Here is an 8,419-nt window from a genome sequence, read left to right as displayed (position 1 = left end):
ATATCCTTGCCTGGATAAAAATCTGCACTCTCGATTGGGGCCATATCCATCGAGGTTTCGGTGGGGGTTTAAAAATTGCCCCTGAAAAAGCAAGTTTTTCTAGTTGGGTAAATTCTGCCAAAATAATGTAAAGTTCTTTACTGCATGCATAAATTCCTCTAAGGCAGGTCTTTTTCTCTCTCCAGGTCCAGGATTTTCAAGCTGAACAGCCAAGTAACACGCTCGACTCGGTTCTGGATTCCCTCGGGGAAGAATTCCTCCTTGGGGGCGATAGAAACGCCCTCGGTGAGTTTTCTGGCACCAGAGGGAGTTTCAAGTTTCCACCCGTCGAGGGGAGGCGGCGGGCCCACTCCCAGCTCCGGGTTGGGCGGCTCCTCTTCCCTGAGCATCTGGCTTAGCTCAGGCCCAGTCCTCCCCGGAAGGAGTCCCCCACCCCCGCGCTCTCCCTCTTTCCCTCGGGGCTCCGGAGCCGCAGCCCCGCCCTCGAGAGTCCCCGCCCGGGATGGGGACCCCACGAGACGCCCCGCGCGGCTGGCGGCTGCGAGCCCGCAGGGCTGGGAGGGGCGGGGGGCGGGGCGCGGGAGGTCTGGCAGCGGCGGTGGCGTCGGTGGCGGCGGCAACTGCGGCGTCGCTGCTCGGGACGCGGCGCGAGGCCGGCCGGCCGGCAGGGGGAGGCGGGGGGCGAGGGGCAGCCCCGCCTTTCCCCCGAGGAGCCGCCAGGCAGCCATATTGCAGAGCTGTCTGCGGTGGCGGCGGCGCCTCTCGTCTCTCGCGGCCCATCGCTCCCTCCACCGCCTCTCCCTCCCTGCCGCAGCCGCGACACCCGGCGCCGCCGCGCAGCGCCTCGGCCACACTCAGGGCGGGAAGGAGCAGCCTGCTCTCGAGGTAAGCCGCCGGCGCCGTACCTTCCCCCACTCCCGTTCCCGGGCTTCGCCGGAGACGCTGAGGTGGCGGCGAGAAGTTTCGGGGCCCAGTGCTGCCCGGCGGCCGCGCCGCGAGGGCCGCGGTGTCGCTGCCCTAACAGCCCTGCTGGCCAGGCCGCATCCGGGGCCGCGGGAAACGCGAGGCTCTGCCCGAGTCTGGTTGCGGCCTGAACACGCCGGCGCGCGCTTGTCCTCCCTTCGGGCGTGGGTCCGCCTTCAGCGTCCGCCCCGGACCCCCTCCGCCTCGAGCTCGGTCGCGTTCCCGCCGATCGGGTGCGGCCCCGGGCTCGGCCTGGCTCGTCCCTTCTAGGCAGTTTGAGAATACAGATTTTAGCCTAGGAAAAATTACGTTTTGCCAAGTAGGGAAGGAATCTATTACAACTTCTTCTCCCCGGCCTACAGTTTGAAAGTAAGGGTGTTGAATTACTAGAGAACGTGTGTTCCGCCCTGGTGGCAAAGGGATGTTGCATTACGGGGTTTGGGGCGCGAACCGCCCTTAGCCACCAGCACCCGCGCGGCGGGGGCCGCCGTTCTGGCCCCGGCTCTACCTGCTGCTTCTACTGCTGAAGGCGGCCTCCGATCCCCATAACTTTCTTCGGCCTTTGAGGCAGCCCAGTTTAGTATATTAGACCCCAGTAGACAAGTTGAGTACATTACAGTCCCCCCTTTCTTTAAAGGGTTGTAAAGTTAATTCCCGGGCTAACTTTGAAAGCGGTTGGGGGGGGGGCACTGTATTATTGCAGTTTAAATAGAGCACTTCACTTTTTATACAGATGTGGCATGGTTCTTTAACCATTCACAACAAGTATTTAGCGTTCTTTACCATTAAGGAGTGGTTATTAATGAGGCTGGAAATAGGTTAAAAGTCAACTTCATCAAAGATACATTTTAAAATACAGTTGAGATTTGTGTAGAGGAAATTTTAATGAGTTCTGTGGCACTAAGACGGGCATGATGTAAATGTAAAAACCCAAGATAATAAGGGTTTATTTGATAAACGAGCACTTGGACTTTGACATTGCAATCTATTGTTTATGGAGCATACATTTTTTAGAACACTAAATACTCTTTCATATTTCGGACGGAGCTCTGAATGAACAATTGCCCCGTTCATTTTGCTGGATAAATAATGGCTTAATCCATTTGCCATAACAGCATTATTATCGATGGATTTAAGAAGAGAGACTAATATTCAGGATTGCATTTAAAAATTTTTTTTTCAGTATTACATTACTTTAACCAGTGGGCTTTATCTTCCAGAGACTAATTACCTCAAATGTGGTAAAATGTATTGAATAAAACATTTCTTTTGAAGTTAATGGTATCCTATAAAGTTGATTGCACTGACTTTCTTTTGCTAAACCACTTTTTTTTTATATATGATGGGATTCAATAAACAATACATTATTAGTGAGGAATGAATAGACATGCATTGGAATTCTTTACAGTATTATTTAAATGAGACAAAATTTGTGGCATTTAGGAATGTTAAATTCTTGCCCTAGTGGATTATACATTGTTTTGTTCACGCCTGTATTCCCAAGCATGGTAGAACATGTAGGAGAGGCTCAGAAGTTAAATGTAATTAATTTCAGCGTGGGGAAAGTATGTTTAGTCTGTCCTTTGTTTTGGACATTTGTATTAACTGGAAATTAAACTGATATCCCTTTTTCTGTGGCGGTGAGGAATGACAGACTGCTGTTCTTTCTCTCTTTTGTTAACTCTCAGTCTCAGGGAGAGAACAAGGCTTGTTTCTTCTTTTTTTTGCTTCACTATTCCCAAGAGCAGAATTGGATTTTATTATTCATTTTTATCTTTGGCAGGCAGTTGAAATGAAAGTCTTTATGTACTTTTATCTTAATTTCAGTTCTCAATCTTCTGATGTAATCTGTGTGTAGTCTAATACAATGGAGCCTGAAATCTTGAATGATGATGGGAGTCTTGTTTTTTCTTCCATTTTTAACTTGATTCAGTTCAACTTGTACAATTTAAAAATGGCAAATTTTAACCAATATTTCCCAAAGACCAAAGCCTAAAAAAATGTGCTCTATTAAGATTGTGAAGATAGCCATGTTGGTGAACATACTTGATAGGGTAGAGTTAATATCATATCGTGCTATTGCTGTGAATCTGGGAAGTTGAGGAAGTCACCCTTTCTTGGATGGCTTGGACCTCCTGCAGACCAGGAGCTAGTGGGCACTTCTCACGACCCTGATATTATCCTTGGGGTACTGGATTCAGTGGAACTAGACTGGACTCCAGCTTTACAAGGTTATTTTAAACCTCATGGTGTTAAAAGCCCTTCAGGGAACTTCCCTAACTTATGCAAGTATATCCTCACCTGTTGTGTGACAGAAATGGCCAGTCTGACCCCAGAGAGTTCCTGAAATTCTAGCCTCTTTCAGAAGAATCCTGCCTTTACTGTTCATATTAGTTCCTGGTATATTTTTCAATATTAATTAATAATGAACATATTTTAAACCATTTTTAAAGACTATAAAATTAATAAATTTTATGACAAAGTTAAAAAAACCAGAAAGATGTTAAGGAAAAAGTAAAAGTTCTCCCCAGCTTCCCAGAACCCACCCCCACACCTCTCCCAGTCCCGGTCTCTGTTTTTCAGAGGTAATTGCTATTAGCTATTCCTTGTAGTATATGGAAAATGCCAATATTTATGCAAGGGTAAACATATACTTTATATATATCCATTATTTGCGATTTTAAAGTCTTTAAAAATAAGGTTATTTTGTAACAGACATTGAAAGGGTGTTCATTACTGTGTTGAGCATTAAGTAATTAGTATTTCTCAGATTTTCATCATTTGAATGAAATAAAAATGTAATTTCTGGTAATCTCAAAAGTGTTCATGTACATGTGCAAATTTTCTTGATTAATGATTGAAGGTGAATTCACTTTTTTTTTTTTTTTTTTTTCTTCTAGGGTATGGTATATAACTGACACTGAAAAGTGGTGTCCTTTAAAAAAGGGTTTATGATTTTGGGTAGTGAAATGTCCCTATTATATATGTAGCTTTTTACCTGGGAACTGTTTGGAAAGGAAATATGGTCCATATGATTCAGTTCTTTATTTCTTTGTTCCATTTAATGGTGAATCCTAGCTTTAACTTCCTGGAAGAGAGGGGTTCTTTCAGGTTAGTAGTTGTATAGGTTTTTTTTTTTTTTTCTTTGAATAACCAGTATGTATATAGAAACTCTTGCAAATTCACAGTTATTTTTTAACTATTGCAGTATCAGTTACCTTTTAGAAGAATTCTAAAGTACATTTTATAGAGGCTAGTTATATATGTAAATACAGTATGCATATGAATAGGATGCTCTGGTAACACTGGTTCCTTTTCTGCTTTTCTACATAATTTACATATATTTGAAATAAGAAACTTTTGGGTTCTAGTAAATTTGATTTGTTTGAAAATAATATTCTCTTTACTGTTAACCCTTTGGAGAAGAGGTCAGCAAACTGGTTTGAAGGCCACATTCAGTCTACTACCTTTTTTGTAAACAAAGTTTTATGTGAACACATGATGGCTCATTGGTTTACATATTATCTATTGTTGCTGTTGTGCTACAACAACAGAGTAGTTGCAACAGAGACTGTATGGGCCACAAAACCTAAAAAGTTTACTTAATCTGGCCCTTTACAGAAAAAGTTTGCTGACCCCTGCTTTAAGGTATTATTCATACATTCAGACATTTATAATCGTATGCCAGATGTTCTTTGCATTTGTTCAGTAAGATAATGAGAACATCACACTCTAGTGGGAATATACTTGTGCCATTTTGTATACCATAAATTGTTTTTGCTTAAGTGCTCTTTGTGTGTATAAACTGGAGTTCATATTCAGTGTAACAGTGTTGTAAGCATAGTCTTCTGTGATGTGAATTCTGGGTGTTTCTTGTTTTGTACTTTAAAAACCCCAAAACTTCTTGTTGTTTCTGTAAATTAACTAATAACCTTTTGATAAATTAACCAGAGTAGTTGTTTGTAACTGAAAATCCTATTAGTACTCAGAATGATGTGGGTACGAGTATAATAGAGGGACCATTAATAAAAGGGAGAATGGGGACATAGGAAATCTCAGCCATGGTTAATTGAATCTTATCACCCTTTGGCTTTTATTGAGTGTGTGGGATGGAATAAACTTTGTTAGACATCATGAGCGCTCTTGATATTTAAGCTGTCTCTAGATTCTAGACTTAAGGAAACTATAAAAACCTAGTTTGGTTATTAAGCAAAGTTGGTATATACAGTTGGCACTCCACATCTGTGGGTTCTGCCAACCTTGGATTGAAAATATTTGGAAAAAAAATTCCAGAAATTTCCAAAAAGTAAAACTTGAATTTACCACATGCTGGCAAATATTTACATAACATTTACATTGTATTTACGATTGTTTACATAGCATTTATATTGTATTAGGTATTGTAAGTAATCTAGAGATAATTTAAAGTATATGGGAGAATGTGTGTAGGTTATATGCAAATATAATATTTTATATTTATATATATGTATATAAATGTACATATATTTTGTGTAAGGGATTTGAGCATCCCTAGATTTTGGTATCTGTAGAGGGGTCCTGGAACCAATCCCCTGTGGATACCAAGGGATGACTGTATACCTAAAGTGCTTACTATTTACATCTAATCATCAAGCAGCATGATAATTATAGATATTATTAAATGTGTCAAATTAGGTGGCCTTTACATTTAATTTGATTGTCAAATTAAATGAAATTATTGAAAGAGACTTAGGTAGAGATGATAAAGGCCTGAATTTGGGAGACCTCGTTGGGAGAAGTTCTTTTTTTTTCCTAGCACGTTCATGGTTGCTGTCTCTTATAGCCTATTGCTTTCTAGTTCGCTCACTTTACAATGTAAAAGACGAGAGGAAAGTATTACCCTTGATAATAATCAAGTGAGTATTATATATGAACTTAATTTACCAACAAAATCAACAAACATCTGAGGGCTTACTGTGAGCCAGACACCATTCCAGTTTCTCAAAAGGGGGATTGAATATCTCAAAAGTTAGAAACTTAATGATAGAACTGCCATATAGCCTTATTGACTGCATGAGCGAATACTATCTAATTTTAAAAATAATTAAGAAACATATTAACTTTATTCTGTTTTGAAAATAAGCTACTGTAATAGCTAGTGTTTCAAAACATATATACAATTGTGAGATTTCCTCAGGTCAGTTTGAGACTTTTCTTCTTTCCTTCTACCTAGGTGACTTACATGAACCTATCTTTGTTTTTCCATTTTTAAGCATTTATTATATGAATTTTTGATGTTTCCTTAACTGTAAGATGAAGAAATTGGACTGGATTTAGCTTTCTTACCTTTTATCATTTAAACTTAATTTTTGCAAATGGTAATGTATTGTTTTTCCACCCTCCTAGGAAGCAATACAGGTATGGTGTTTCTTTTAAATTTACAAAATTCATTTAGAAAAGAATTTAAATTCAGTGTAAAACTTTGCTTTGTGCCTTATATTTGTTTTAAGTGCTGGAAATTTGCTTTGCATTTCCAGTAATGTGTGTATTGCTTTAAAATGTTGAATATTTTATTTCCTTGAACAAAAGTCAGTTCCTACAAAAGCAAGCACTTAATACCTTATTTAGAACTGCCTGTCACCCTTACAGGATATTAATTTACAGAGGTGACTATACCAGTATTAATGTGCACTTACAACAGATCTTTAGAGGTAGTCTTTTTGACCTGAAAACAACAGAGCTTTCACTTCTTGAAAAGCTCTGGTAATTGGGATGAGCTTGTCTAAAATGATGTCAGAGGAAGGCAGAATAGGATAGCCAAAAGAGCACAGGACTTGAATTTAGAAGGACCTATGACTTTGTTGATTAGCCTTATTACTTTGGGCAAGTGACTTATCTGAATCTTAATTTCCTTAATTAGAAGAACAGGGGATTGTGATACTTATCTTGGGCAGAGTGAGGAAGGGCAGTTATTAGGAAGATTAGATAATGTAGGTAAAGTGGCTGAAGAGTGAGCATTCTACAGATAATTCCATTTACTACCCTTATCCTTGCTTTTGGCCTTATTTCTTTTTTTGCAAAATGGAACTAAAAATTCTTGTCCTCTTCTTCACTTGTGGAGTCACATGGCATTATATAGGTAAAAGTACATTATTATTGCTATTAAATTCAGTACTTAACAGAGCTAAAAAATTTAATCAGCATGCGTAGTTCTTTGTATATTTGAGGTTTTAAACCTGTGGGTCTGTGAACTTGAATAGTGAAAAAAGTTGCATCTTTATTTACACGTTTTCTTCCATTACGAATGTGGGCAGCAGTAGCAGAGACTGTTTCTAATAGAAATTGCAGATATTTTCATGATGCATAACTGTTATTGCAGATCTCAAAATGACATTTAATACCCATTATTACTTAAAGTTTAATTATTAGATACACTGGTAGATATTGTGACTTAAAGGTTAACAAAGAAGCATATATATTATTGTATCATATATTTTTATATTTTTGATATTATAAGTATGCTTGATTTTTTTAATGTAATATTGTGTATTTTATTTTGTACATTTAAAAATACTTTTCTAGGAAGGGGTTCATAGGCTTTACCAGAGGGGCCCATGTTGGGGAAAATAATGATTAAGAACTTTTCTTTTGTAGATGCCATTATTGTGTTAGTTTGACTGCCAGAATTACCTTATTAATTCAGTTTATACTTCTCTTTGTTACCCTGCTTCCCAAACCCACAGTAAGTTGGCAGAGGACTGCGGAGAGACCACAATTATGTTCAGAGAAGGTGTCTCAAAAGACAGAAAAAGAAGTACAGTTAGACTTGGGGAAAAGAAATTCTTAAGAGTAAAATTAGGCGGCCTGGTATAAATTATTGAAGCATCACTGTAGGCCCAGTATGGACAGACTTAACACCTGTTTTACCACCTGACAGGTGGGAAGAGTCTGTTGTTGTGTCACTGACTAATAGAGCTCAAGGTGTTAAGTGTGAGGCTGTTTTTTCCATTGTACTGCAGAAAAGAGGCTGTTTTAGGGTCACCCTCAGAGTTAAAGGACAAAGAGAATGTTTTATGTGAATGTTTCGTCTGAGAAATGTGGCACTGTTTCAGTACGTATTCATATATTTTCTGGAAATGGGTGATATATATGCTGGTGACATCTCTTAACACTGCTTGCCATGACTGTGCTTCATTGGTTCTGTGGGAGTCAGTGTGGAAAAGAGGTAGGGTAAGACCACTTTAAGAAATTTAAGAAGAGTGGGGAGGAAGGAGTAAATTTTGTTTCAGTAATTATTTATTATGAGGGCATAGGGGGGAGAAGAGTTGATTTTTATTATACATCTTTGATATACAGTGGTTTAGGTGATTATATGGTGTCATTTTTTTAGAGAAGAAATGAAGGCACCGAAACACAGTTTTCAAGATGAACCAGTTAGAGGTACAAACTCAGGACATATATCTAGGTACCTTGGCTT

At 39.5% G+C, this 8,419-nt stretch overlaps 1 protein-coding gene across 2 annotated transcripts in view; it reads left to right on the top strand.

Moving 5' to 3' along the window:
* Positions 1-690: 690 nt before the first annotated feature.
* RDX (radixin) overlaps positions 691-8,419 on the top strand; it is a 97,523-nt gene continuing 89,794 nt past the window's right edge. For both annotated transcript variants that reach the window (XM_059069489.2, XM_059069488.2), the window contains exon 1: positions 691-885. The gene's annotated coding sequence lies outside the window, so the exon portion shown is untranslated. The remainder of the gene's footprint in view (positions 886-8,419) is intronic.

Source organism: Kogia breviceps, chromosome 7 (assembly GCF_026419965.1).
Source record: "Kogia breviceps isolate mKogBre1 chromosome 7, mKogBre1 haplotype 1, whole genome shotgun sequence".
Taxonomy (NCBI): domain Eukaryota; kingdom Metazoa; phylum Chordata; class Mammalia; order Artiodactyla; family Physeteridae; genus Kogia; species Kogia breviceps.
Note: the sequence above shows the minus strand (reverse complement) of the source record. Positions and strands in the feature narration are given on the sequence as shown.